Genomic DNA, 9507 nt, shown 5'->3' with positions numbered 1-9507 from the left:
TTTAATGTCAGAACGCGAAAATTGCACTAGTAGCTTTTTTCAAGCAAGTTCTGTTCGTCCGTTCTCTGTAATCGTTTGGTATCTGATTAAACTGACATACTCGCCTATGGCTTTCGTAAACGAAAATTTCACTGTGACCCCGACGTGATTTGAACACGCAACCTTCTGATCTGGAGTCAGACGCGCTACCGTTGCGCCACGGAGTCGACGCTGCTGAGGTCTTGTCATGAATAGGTTCCTCGAACACTTACTGTACCGTTCAAACCTAAGAAATAATGACAGTAGGATCCACGAGAGACTCGTCCCAGATGTAGTTGCTCTGGCGGGGGTGTAACTCAGTGGTAGAGTGTCTGCTTCGCATGCAGAAAGTCCTGGGTTCAAATCCCAGCTCCTCCAATTTTTGTTTCTCCGTGCAGCAGTACACGAAAACTTTTGCCTATCACCATATTCTATAAAATTCAGTGTACAAGATTCTTCCCCCAAGCAAGTGGATTTCGTACAGTTCGACCGCATGGCGGGAGGACGATGACCTGCAAGAGCCTGGGCTGCGATCCCCCCATTGAAATGTTGCTCCAAAGCCTTCGGTATGGCGTGCGGAGTGCATCTGAAACATGTTATTTGCAACTCACCGCGACAACCGTCATTTGTTTTTTCGAGATACTGAAAAATGAAGGGGGCACCCGGGATTGAACCGGGGACCTCTCGATCTGCAGTCGAATGCTCTACGACTGAGCTATACCCCCTTTCACGATCTTTCTATTCCCATAACTTAAGGAAAAATATTATACTCTGCCTGGCTAAAGACGTCTAATCGAGCAAAATATTGCGTAATCATTATCTCTCAGTTATATATTAGCGTTAAACGATATAAATATCAAAAATACTAGACAGTTCGCGCCTGGAGAAAGTGTGAGTCGGCGCCTACACTTTAATGTCAGAACGCGAAAATTGCACTAGTAGCTTTTTTCAAGCAAGTTCTGTTCGTCCGTTCTCTGTAATCGTTTGGTATCTGATTAAACTGACATACTCGCCTATGGCTTTCGTAAACGAAAATTTCACTGTGACCCCGACGTGATTTGAACACGCAACCTTCTGATCTGGAGTCAGACGCGCTACCGTTGCGCCACGGAGTCGACGCTGCTGAGGTCTTGTCATGAATAGGTTCCTCGAACACTTACTGTACCGTTCAAACCTAAGAAATAATGACAGTAGGATCCACGAGAGACTCGTCCCAGATGTAGTTGCTCTGGCGGGGGTGTAACTCAGTGGTAGAGTGTCTGCTTCGCATGCAGAAAGTCCTGGGTTCAAATCCCAGCTCCTCCAATTTTTGTTTCTCCGTGCAGCAGTACACGAAAACTTTTGCCTATCACCATATTCTATAAAATTCAGTGTACAAGATTCTTCCCCCAAGCAAGTGGATTTCGTACAGTTCGACCGCATGGCGGGAGGACGATGACCTGCAAGAGCCTGGGCTGCGATCCCCCCATTGAAATGTTGCTCCAAAGCCTTCGGTATGGCGTGCGGAGTGCATCTGAAACATGTTATTTGCAACTCACCGCGACAACCGTCATTTGTTTTTTCGAGATACTGAAAAATGAAGGGGGCACCCGGGATTGAACCGGGGACCTCTCGATCTGCAGTCGAATGCTCTACGACTGAGCTATACCCCCTTTCACGATCTTTCTATTCCCATAACTTAAGGAAAAATATTATACTCTGCCTGGCTAAAGACGTCTAATCGAGCAAAATATTGCGTAATCATTATCTCTCAGTTATATATTAGCGTTAAACGATATAAATATCAAAATTACTAGACAGTTCGCGCCTGGAGAAAGTGTGAGTCGGCGCCTACACTTTAATGTCAGAACGCGAAAATTGCACTAGTAGCTTTTTTCAAGCAAGTTCTGTTCGTCCGTTCTCTGTAATCGTTTGGTATCTGATTAAACTGACATACTCGCCTATGGCTTTCGTAAACGAAAATTTCACTGTGACCCCGACGTGATTTGAACACGCAACCTTCTGATCTGGAGTCAGACGCGCTACCGTTGCGCCACGGAGTCGACGCTGCTGAGGTCTTGTCATGAATAGGTTCCTCGAACACTTACTGTACCGTTCAAACCTAAGAAATAATGACAGTAGGATCCACGAGAGACTCGTCCCAGATGTAGTTGCTCTGGCGGGGGTGTAACTCAGTGGTAGAGTGTCTGCTTCGCATGCAGAAAGTCCTGGGTTCAAATCCCAGCTCCTCCAATTTTTGTTTCTCCGTGCAGCAGTACACGAAAACTTTTGCCTATCACCATATTCTATAAAATTCAGTGTACAAGATTCTTCCCCCAAGCAAGTGGATTTCGTACAGTTCGACCGCATGGCGGGAGGACGATGACCTGCAAGAGCCTGGGCTGCGATCCCCCCATTGAAATGTTGCTCCAAAGCCTTCGGTATGGCGTGCGGAGTGCATCTGAAACATGTTATTTGCAACTCACCGCGACAACCGTCATTTGTTTTTTCGAGATACTGAAAAATGAAGGGGGCACCCGGGATTGAACCGGGGACCTCTCGATCTGCAGTCGAATGCTCTACGACTGAGCTATACCCCCTTTCACGATCTTTCTATTCCCATAACTTAAGGAAAAATATTATACTCTGCCTGGCTAAAGACGTCTAATCGAGCAAAATATTGCGTAATCATTATCTCTCAGTTATATATTAGCGTTAAACGATATAAATATCAAAAATACTAGACAGTTCGCGCCTGGAGAAAGTGTGAGTCGGCGCCTACACTTTAATGTCAGAACGCGAAAATTGCACTAGTAGCTTTTTTCAAGCAAGTTCTGTTCGTCCGTTCTCTGTAATCGTTTGGTATCTGATTAAACTGACATACTCGCCTATGGCTTTCGTAAACGAAAATTTCACTGTGACCCCGACGTGATTTGAACACGCAACCTTCTGATCTGGAGTCAGACGCGCTACCGTTGCGCCACGGAGTCGACGCTGCTGAGGTCTTGTCATGAATAGGTTCCTCGAACACTTACTGTACCGTTCAAACCTAAGAAATAATGACAGTAGGATCCACGAGAGACTCGTCCCAGATGTAGTTGCTCTGGCGGGGGTGTAACTCAGTGGTAGAGTGTCTGCTTCGCATGCAGAAAGTCCTGGGTTCAAATCCCAGCTCCTCCAATTTTTGTTTCTCCGTGCAGCAGTACACGAAAACTTTTGCCTATCACCATATTCTATAAAATTCAGTGTACAAGATTCTTCCCCCAAGCAAGTGGATTTCGTACAGTTCGACCGCATGGCGGGAGGACGATGACCTGCAAGAGCCTGGGCTGCGATCCCCCCATTGAAATGTTGCTCCAAAGCCTTCGGTATGGCGTGCGGAGTGCATCTGAAACATGTTATTTGCAACTCACCGCGACAACCGTCATTTGTTTTTTCGAGATACTGAAAAATGAAGGGGGCACCCGGGATTGAACCGGGGACCTCTCGATCTGCAGTCGAATGCTCTACGACTGAGCTATACCCCCTTTCACGATCTTTCTATTCCCATAACTTAAGGAAAAATATTATACTCTGCCTGGCTAAAGACGTCTAATCGAGCAAAATATTGCGTAATCATTATCTCTCAGTTATATATTAGCGTTAAACGATATAAATATCAAAAATACTAGACAGTTCGCGCCTGGAGAAAGTGTGAGTCGGCGCCTACACTTTAATGTCAGAACGCGAAAATTGCACTAGTAGCTTTTTTCAAGCAAGTTCTGTTCGTCCGTTCTCTGTAATCGTTTGGTATCTGATTAAACTGACATACTTGCCTATGGCTTTCGTAAACGAAAATTTCACTGTGACCCCGACGTGATTTGAACACGCAACCTTCTGATCTGGAGTCAGACGCGCTACCGTTGCGCCACGGAGTCGACGCTGCTGAGGTCTTGTCATGAATAGGTTCCTCGAACACTTACTGTACCGTTCAAACCTAAGAAATAATGACAGTAGGATCCACGAGAGACTCGTCCCAGATGTAGTTGCTCTGGCGGGGGTGTAACTCAGTGGTAGAGTGTCTGCTTCGCATGCAGAAAGTCCTGGGTTCAAATCCCAGCTCCTCCAATTTTTGTTTCTCCGTGCAGCAGTACACGAAAACTTTTGCCTATCACCATATTCTATAAAATTCAGTGTACAAGATTCTTCCCCCAAGCAAGTGGATTTCGTACAGTTCGACCGCATGGCGGGAGGACGATGACCTGCAAGAGCCTGGGCTGCGATCCCCCCATTGAAATGTTGCTCCAAAGCCTTCGGTATGGCGTGCGGAGTGCATCTGAAACATGTTATTTGCAACTCACCGCGACAACCGTCATTTGTTTTTTCGAGATACTGAAAAATGAAGGGGGCACCCGGGATTGAACCGGGGACCTCTCGATCTGCAGTCGAATGCTCTACGACTGAGCTATACCCCCTTTCACGATCTTTCTATTCCCATAACTTAAGGAAAAATATTATACTCTGCCTGGCTAAAGACGTCTAATCGAGCAAAATATTGCGTAATCATTATCTCTCAGTTATATATTAGCGTTAAACGATATAAATATCAAAAATACTAGACAGTTCGCGCCTGGAGAAAGTGTGAGTCGGCGCCTACACTTTAATGTCAGAACGCGAAAATTGCACTAGTAGCTTTTTTCAAGCAAGTTCTGTTCGTCCGTTCTCTGTAATCGTTTGGTATCTGATTAAACTGACATACTCGCCTATGGCTTTCGTAAACGAAAATTTCACTGTGACCCCGACGTGATTTGAACACGCAACCTTCTGATCTGGAGTCAGACGCGCTACCGTTGCGCCACGGAGTCGACGCTGCTGAGGTCTTGTCATGAATAGGTTCCTCGAACACTTACTGTACCGTTCAAACCTAAGAAATAATGACAGTAGGATCCACGAGAGACTCGTCCCAGATGTAGTTGCTCTGGCGGGGGTGTAACTCAGTGGTAGAGTGTCTGCTTCGCATGCAGAAAGTCCTGGGTTCAAATCCCAGATCCTCCAATTTTTGTTTCTCCGTGCAGCAGTACACGAAAACTTTTGCCTATCACCATATTCTATAAAATTCAGTGTACAAGATTCTTCCCCCAAGCAAGTGGATTTCGTACAGTTCGACCGCATGGCGGGAGGACGATGACCTGCAAGAGCCTGGGCTGCGATCCCCCCATTGAAATGTTGCTCCAAAGCCTTCGGTATGGCGTGCGGAGTGCATCTGAAACATGTTATTTGCAACTCACCGCGACAACCGTCATTTGTTTTTTCGAGATACTGAAAAATGAAGGGGGCACCCGGGATTGAACCGGGGACCTCTCGATCTGCAGTCGAATGCTCTACGACTGAGCTATACCCCCTTTCACGATCTTTCTATTCCCATAACTTAAGGAAAAATATTATACTCTGCCTGGCTAAAGACGTCTAATCGAGCAAAATATTGCGTAATCATTATCTCTCAGTTATATATTAGCGTTAAACGATATAAATATCAAAAATACTAGACAGTTCGCGCCTGGAGAAAGTGTGAGTCGGCGCCTACACTTTAATGTCAGAACGCGAAAATTGCACTAGTAGCTTTTTTCAAGCAAGTTCTGTTCGTCCGTTCTCTGTAATCGTTTGGTATCTGATTAAACTGACATACTCGCCTATGGCTTTCGTAAACGAAAATTTCACTGTGACCCCGACGTGATTTGAACACGCAACCTTCTGATCTGGAGTCAGACGCGCTACCGTTGCGCCACGGAGTCGACGCTGCTGAGGTCTTGTCATGAATAGGTTCCTCGAACACTTACTGTACCGTTCAAACCTAAGAAATAATGACAGTAGGATCCACGAGAGACTCGTCCCAGATGTAGTTGCTCTGGCGGGGGTGTAACTCAGTGGTAGAGTGTCTGCTTCGCATGCAGAAAGTCCTGGGTTCAAATCCCAGCTCCTCCAATTTTTGTTTCTCCGTGCAGCAGTACACGAAAACTTTTGCCTATCACCATATTCTATAAAATTCAGTGTACAAGATTCTTCCCCCAAGCAAGTGGATTTCGTACAGTTCGACCGCATGGCGGGAGGACGATGACCTGCAAGAGCCTGGGCTGCGATCCCCCCATTGAAATGTTGCTCCAAAGCCTTCGGTATGGCGTGCGGAGTGCATCTGAAACATGTTATTTGCAACTCACCGCGACAACCGTCATTTGTTTTTTCGAGATACTGAAAAATGAAGGGGGCACCCGGGATTGAACCGGGGACCTCTCGATCTGCAGTCGAATGCTCTACGACTGAGCTATACCCCCTTTCACGATCTTTCTATTCCCATAACTTAAGGAAAAATATTATACTCTGCCTGGCTAAAGACGTCTAATCGAGCAAAATATTGCGTAATCATTATCTCTCAGTTATATATTAGCGTTAAACGATATAAATATCAAAAATACTAGACAGTTCGCGCCTGGAGAAAGTGTGAGTCGGCGCCTACACTTTAATGTCAGAACGCGAAAATTGCACTAGTAGCTTTTTTCAAGCAAGTTCTGTTCGTCCGTTCTCTGTAATCGTTTGGTATCTGATTAAACTGACATACTCGCCTATGGCTTTCGTAAACGAAAATTTCACTGTGACCCCGACGTGATTTGAACACGCAACCTTCTGATCTGGAGTCAGACGCGCTACCGTTGCGCCACGGAGTCGACGCTGCTGAGGTCTTGTCATGAATAGGTTCCTCGAACACTTACTGTACCGTTCAAACCTAAGAAATAATGACAGTAGGATCCACGAGAGACTCGTCCCAGATGTAGTTGCTCTGGCGGGGGTGTAACTCAGTGGTAGAGTGTCTGCTTCGCATGCAGAAAGTCCTGGGTTCAAATCCCAGCTCCTCCAATTTTTGTTTCTCCGTGCAGCAGTACACGAAAACTTTTGCCTATCACCATATTCTATAAAATTCAGTGTACAAGATTCTTCCCCCAAGCAAGTGGATTTCGTACAGTTCGACCGCATGGCGGGAGGACGATGACCTGCAAGAGCCTGGGCTGCGATCCCCCCATTGAAATGTTGCTCCAAAGCCTTCGGTATGGCGTGCGGAGTGCATCTGAAACATGTTATTTGCAACTCACCGCGACAACCGTCATTTGTTTTTTCGAGATACTGAAAAATGAAGGGGGCACCCGGGATTGAACCGGGGACCTCTCGATCTGCAGTCGAATGCTCTACGACTGAGCTATACCCCCTTTCACGATCTTTCTATTCCCATAACTTAAGGAAAAATATTATACTCTGCCTGGCTAAAGACGTCTAATCGAGCAAAATATTGCGTAATCATTATCTCTCAGTTATATATTAGCGTTAAACGATATAAATATCAAAAATACTAGACAGTTCGCGCCTGGAGAAAGTGTGAGTCGGCGCCTACACTTTAATGTCAGAACGCGAAAATTGCACTAGTAGCTTTTTTCAAGCAAGTTCTGTTCGTCCGTTCTCTGTAATCGTTTGGTATCTGATTAAACTGACATACTCGCCTATGGCTTTCGTAAACGAAAATTTCACTGTGACCCCGACGTGATTTGAACACGCAACCTTCTGATCTGGAGTCAGACGCGCTACCGTTGCGCCACGGAGTCGACGCTGCTGAGGTCTTGTCATGAATAGGTTCCTCGAACACTTACTGTACCGTTCAAACCTAAGAAATAATGACAGTAGGATCCACGAGAGACTCGTCCCAGATGTAGTTGCTCTGGCGGGGGTGTAACTCAGTGGTAGAGTGTCTGCTTCGCATGCAGAAAGTCCTGGGTTCAAATCCCAGCTCCTCCAATTTTTGTTTCTCCGTGCAGCAGTACACGAAAACTTTTGCCTATCACCATATTCTATAAAATTCAGTGTACAAGATTCTTCCCCCAAGCAAGTGGATTTCGTACAGTTCGACCGCATGGCGGGAGGACGATGACCTGCAAGAGCCTGGGCTGCGATCCCCCCATTGAAATGTTGCTCCAAAGCCTTCGGTATGGCGTGCGGAGTGCATCTGAAACATGTTATTTGCAACTCACCGCGACAACCGTCATTTGTTTTTTCGAGATACTGAAAAATGAAGGGGGCACCCGGGATTGAACCGGGGACCTCTCGATCTGCAGTCGAATGCTCTACGACTGAGCTATACCCCCTTTCACGATCTTTCTATTCCCATAACTTAAGGAAAAATATTATACTCTGCCTGGCTAAAGACGTCTAATCGAGCAAAATATTGCGTAATCATTATCTCTCAGTTATATATTAGCGTTAAACGATATAAATATCAAAAATACTAGACAGTTCGCGCCTGGAGAAAGTGTGAGTCGGCGCCTACACTTTAATGTCAGAACGCGAAAATTGCACTAGTAGCTTTTTTCAAGCAAGTTCTGTTCGTCCGTTCTCTGTAATCGTTTGGTATCTGATTAAACTGACATACTCGCCTATGGCTTTCGTAAACGAAAATTTCACTGTGACCCCGACGTGATTTGAACACGCAACCTTCTGATCTGGAGTCAGACGCGCTACCGTTGCGCCACGGAGTCGACGCTGCTGAGGTCTTGTCATGAATAGGTTCCTCGAACACTTACTGTACCGTTCAAACCTAAGAAATAATGACAGTAGGATCCACGAGAGACTCGTCCCAGATGTAGTTGCTCTGGCGGGGGTGTAACTCAGTGGTAGAGTGTCTGCTTCGCATGCAGAAAGTCCTGGGTTCAAATCCCAGCTCCTCCAATTTTTGTTTCTCCGTGCAGCAGTACACGAAAACTTTTGCATATCACCATATTCTATAAAATTCAGTGTACAAGATTCTTCCCCCAAGCAAGTGGATTTCGTACAGTTCGACCGCATGGCGGGAGGACGATGACCTGCAAGAGCCTGGGCTGCGATCCCCCCATTGAAATGTTGCTCCAAAGCCTTCGGTATGGCGTGCGGAGTGCATCTGAAACATGTTATTTGCAACTCACCGCGACAACCGTCATTTGTTTTTTCGAGATACTGAAAAATGAAGGGGGCACCCGGGATTGAACCGGGGACCTCTCGATCTGCAGTCGAATGCTCTACGACTGAGCTATACCCCCTTTCACGATCTTTCTATTCCCATAACTTAAGGAAAAATATTATACTCTGCCTGGCTAAAGACGTCTAATCGAGCAAAATATTGCGTAATCATTATCTCTCAGTTATATATTAGCGTTAAACGATATAAATATCAAAAATACTAGACAGTTCGCGCCTGGAGAAAGTGTGAGTCGGCGCCTACACTTTAATGTCAGAACGCGAAAATTGCACTAGTAGCTTTTTTCAAGCAAGTTCTGTTCGTCCGTTCTCTGTAATCGTTTGGTATCTGATTAAACTGACATACTCGCCTATGGCTTTCGTAAACGAAAATTTCACTGTGACCCCGACGTGATTTGAACACGCAACCTTCTGATCTGGAGTCAGACGCGCTACCGTTGCGCCACGGAGTCGACGCTGCTGAGGTCTTGTCATGAATAGGTT

General features: G+C 45.9%; 31 non-coding genes across 31 annotated transcripts; 10 read left to right on the top strand and 21 right to left on the bottom strand.

Annotated features, from left to right (window-relative positions):
* Positions 1-134: 134 nt before the first annotated feature.
* On the bottom strand, positions 135-206 carry Trnaw-cca (transfer RNA tryptophan (anticodon CCA)). The gene has a single exon. It is a non-coding gene; the product is annotated as a tRNA-Trp (tRNA).
* A 118-nt stretch (positions 207-324) lies between these two features.
* Trnaa-cgc (transfer RNA alanine (anticodon CGC)) lies at positions 325-396 on the top strand. Its single transcript has one exon. It is a non-coding gene; the product is annotated as a tRNA-Ala (tRNA).
* Positions 397-671: 275 nt separating this feature from the next.
* On the bottom strand, positions 672-743 carry Trnac-gca (transfer RNA cysteine (anticodon GCA)). Its single transcript has one exon. It is a non-coding gene; the product is annotated as a tRNA-Cys (tRNA).
* Positions 744-1061: 318 nt separating this feature from the next.
* Positions 1062-1133, bottom strand: Trnaw-cca (transfer RNA tryptophan (anticodon CCA)). The gene has a single exon. It is a non-coding gene; the product is annotated as a tRNA-Trp (tRNA).
* A 118-nt stretch (positions 1134-1251) lies between these two features.
* Trnaa-cgc (transfer RNA alanine (anticodon CGC)) lies at positions 1252-1323 on the top strand. The gene has a single exon. It is a non-coding gene; the product is annotated as a tRNA-Ala (tRNA).
* Positions 1324-1598: 275 nt separating this feature from the next.
* On the bottom strand, positions 1599-1670 carry Trnac-gca (transfer RNA cysteine (anticodon GCA)). Its single transcript has one exon. It is a non-coding gene; the product is annotated as a tRNA-Cys (tRNA).
* A 318-nt stretch (positions 1671-1988) lies between these two features.
* Positions 1989-2060, bottom strand: Trnaw-cca (transfer RNA tryptophan (anticodon CCA)). The gene has a single exon. It is a non-coding gene; the product is annotated as a tRNA-Trp (tRNA).
* Positions 2061-2178: 118 nt separating this feature from the next.
* Trnaa-cgc (transfer RNA alanine (anticodon CGC)) lies at positions 2179-2250 on the top strand. Its single transcript has one exon. It is a non-coding gene; the product is annotated as a tRNA-Ala (tRNA).
* Positions 2251-2525: 275 nt separating this feature from the next.
* Trnac-gca (transfer RNA cysteine (anticodon GCA)) lies at positions 2526-2597 on the bottom strand. The gene has a single exon. It is a non-coding gene; the product is annotated as a tRNA-Cys (tRNA).
* Positions 2598-2915: 318 nt separating this feature from the next.
* Trnaw-cca (transfer RNA tryptophan (anticodon CCA)) lies at positions 2916-2987 on the bottom strand. The gene has a single exon. It is a non-coding gene; the product is annotated as a tRNA-Trp (tRNA).
* A 118-nt stretch (positions 2988-3105) lies between these two features.
* Positions 3106-3177, top strand: Trnaa-cgc (transfer RNA alanine (anticodon CGC)). Its single transcript has one exon. It is a non-coding gene; the product is annotated as a tRNA-Ala (tRNA).
* A 275-nt stretch (positions 3178-3452) lies between these two features.
* Trnac-gca (transfer RNA cysteine (anticodon GCA)) lies at positions 3453-3524 on the bottom strand. Its single transcript has one exon. It is a non-coding gene; the product is annotated as a tRNA-Cys (tRNA).
* A 318-nt stretch (positions 3525-3842) lies between these two features.
* Positions 3843-3914, bottom strand: Trnaw-cca (transfer RNA tryptophan (anticodon CCA)). Its single transcript has one exon. It is a non-coding gene; the product is annotated as a tRNA-Trp (tRNA).
* A 118-nt stretch (positions 3915-4032) lies between these two features.
* On the top strand, positions 4033-4104 carry Trnaa-cgc (transfer RNA alanine (anticodon CGC)). The gene has a single exon. It is a non-coding gene; the product is annotated as a tRNA-Ala (tRNA).
* Positions 4105-4379: 275 nt separating this feature from the next.
* Trnac-gca (transfer RNA cysteine (anticodon GCA)) lies at positions 4380-4451 on the bottom strand. Its single transcript has one exon. It is a non-coding gene; the product is annotated as a tRNA-Cys (tRNA).
* Positions 4452-4769: 318 nt separating this feature from the next.
* Trnaw-cca (transfer RNA tryptophan (anticodon CCA)) lies at positions 4770-4841 on the bottom strand. The gene has a single exon. It is a non-coding gene; the product is annotated as a tRNA-Trp (tRNA).
* Positions 4842-4959: 118 nt separating this feature from the next.
* Positions 4960-5031, top strand: Trnaa-cgc (transfer RNA alanine (anticodon CGC)). Its single transcript has one exon. It is a non-coding gene; the product is annotated as a tRNA-Ala (tRNA).
* Positions 5032-5306: 275 nt separating this feature from the next.
* Trnac-gca (transfer RNA cysteine (anticodon GCA)) lies at positions 5307-5378 on the bottom strand. The gene has a single exon. It is a non-coding gene; the product is annotated as a tRNA-Cys (tRNA).
* A 318-nt stretch (positions 5379-5696) lies between these two features.
* On the bottom strand, positions 5697-5768 carry Trnaw-cca (transfer RNA tryptophan (anticodon CCA)). The gene has a single exon. It is a non-coding gene; the product is annotated as a tRNA-Trp (tRNA).
* A 118-nt stretch (positions 5769-5886) lies between these two features.
* Trnaa-cgc (transfer RNA alanine (anticodon CGC)) lies at positions 5887-5958 on the top strand. The gene has a single exon. It is a non-coding gene; the product is annotated as a tRNA-Ala (tRNA).
* A 275-nt stretch (positions 5959-6233) lies between these two features.
* On the bottom strand, positions 6234-6305 carry Trnac-gca (transfer RNA cysteine (anticodon GCA)). Its single transcript has one exon. It is a non-coding gene; the product is annotated as a tRNA-Cys (tRNA).
* A 318-nt stretch (positions 6306-6623) lies between these two features.
* Trnaw-cca (transfer RNA tryptophan (anticodon CCA)) lies at positions 6624-6695 on the bottom strand. Its single transcript has one exon. It is a non-coding gene; the product is annotated as a tRNA-Trp (tRNA).
* A 118-nt stretch (positions 6696-6813) lies between these two features.
* On the top strand, positions 6814-6885 carry Trnaa-cgc (transfer RNA alanine (anticodon CGC)). Its single transcript has one exon. It is a non-coding gene; the product is annotated as a tRNA-Ala (tRNA).
* Positions 6886-7160: 275 nt separating this feature from the next.
* Positions 7161-7232, bottom strand: Trnac-gca (transfer RNA cysteine (anticodon GCA)). Its single transcript has one exon. It is a non-coding gene; the product is annotated as a tRNA-Cys (tRNA).
* A 318-nt stretch (positions 7233-7550) lies between these two features.
* On the bottom strand, positions 7551-7622 carry Trnaw-cca (transfer RNA tryptophan (anticodon CCA)). Its single transcript has one exon. It is a non-coding gene; the product is annotated as a tRNA-Trp (tRNA).
* Positions 7623-7740: 118 nt separating this feature from the next.
* On the top strand, positions 7741-7812 carry Trnaa-cgc (transfer RNA alanine (anticodon CGC)). The gene has a single exon. It is a non-coding gene; the product is annotated as a tRNA-Ala (tRNA).
* A 275-nt stretch (positions 7813-8087) lies between these two features.
* Positions 8088-8159, bottom strand: Trnac-gca (transfer RNA cysteine (anticodon GCA)). Its single transcript has one exon. It is a non-coding gene; the product is annotated as a tRNA-Cys (tRNA).
* Positions 8160-8477: 318 nt separating this feature from the next.
* On the bottom strand, positions 8478-8549 carry Trnaw-cca (transfer RNA tryptophan (anticodon CCA)). Its single transcript has one exon. It is a non-coding gene; the product is annotated as a tRNA-Trp (tRNA).
* A 118-nt stretch (positions 8550-8667) lies between these two features.
* On the top strand, positions 8668-8739 carry Trnaa-cgc (transfer RNA alanine (anticodon CGC)). Its single transcript has one exon. It is a non-coding gene; the product is annotated as a tRNA-Ala (tRNA).
* A 275-nt stretch (positions 8740-9014) lies between these two features.
* Trnac-gca (transfer RNA cysteine (anticodon GCA)) lies at positions 9015-9086 on the bottom strand. The gene has a single exon. It is a non-coding gene; the product is annotated as a tRNA-Cys (tRNA).
* A 318-nt stretch (positions 9087-9404) lies between these two features.
* Positions 9405-9476, bottom strand: Trnaw-cca (transfer RNA tryptophan (anticodon CCA)). The gene has a single exon. It is a non-coding gene; the product is annotated as a tRNA-Trp (tRNA).
* Between the last annotated feature and the right edge of the window lie 31 nt (positions 9477-9507).

This window comes from Schistocerca nitens, chromosome 4, assembly GCF_023898315.1.
Source record: "Schistocerca nitens isolate TAMUIC-IGC-003100 chromosome 4, iqSchNite1.1, whole genome shotgun sequence".
NCBI lineage: Eukaryota > Metazoa > Arthropoda > Insecta > Orthoptera > Acrididae > Schistocerca > Schistocerca nitens.
Note: the sequence above shows the minus strand (reverse complement) of the source record. Positions and strands in the feature narration are given on the sequence as shown.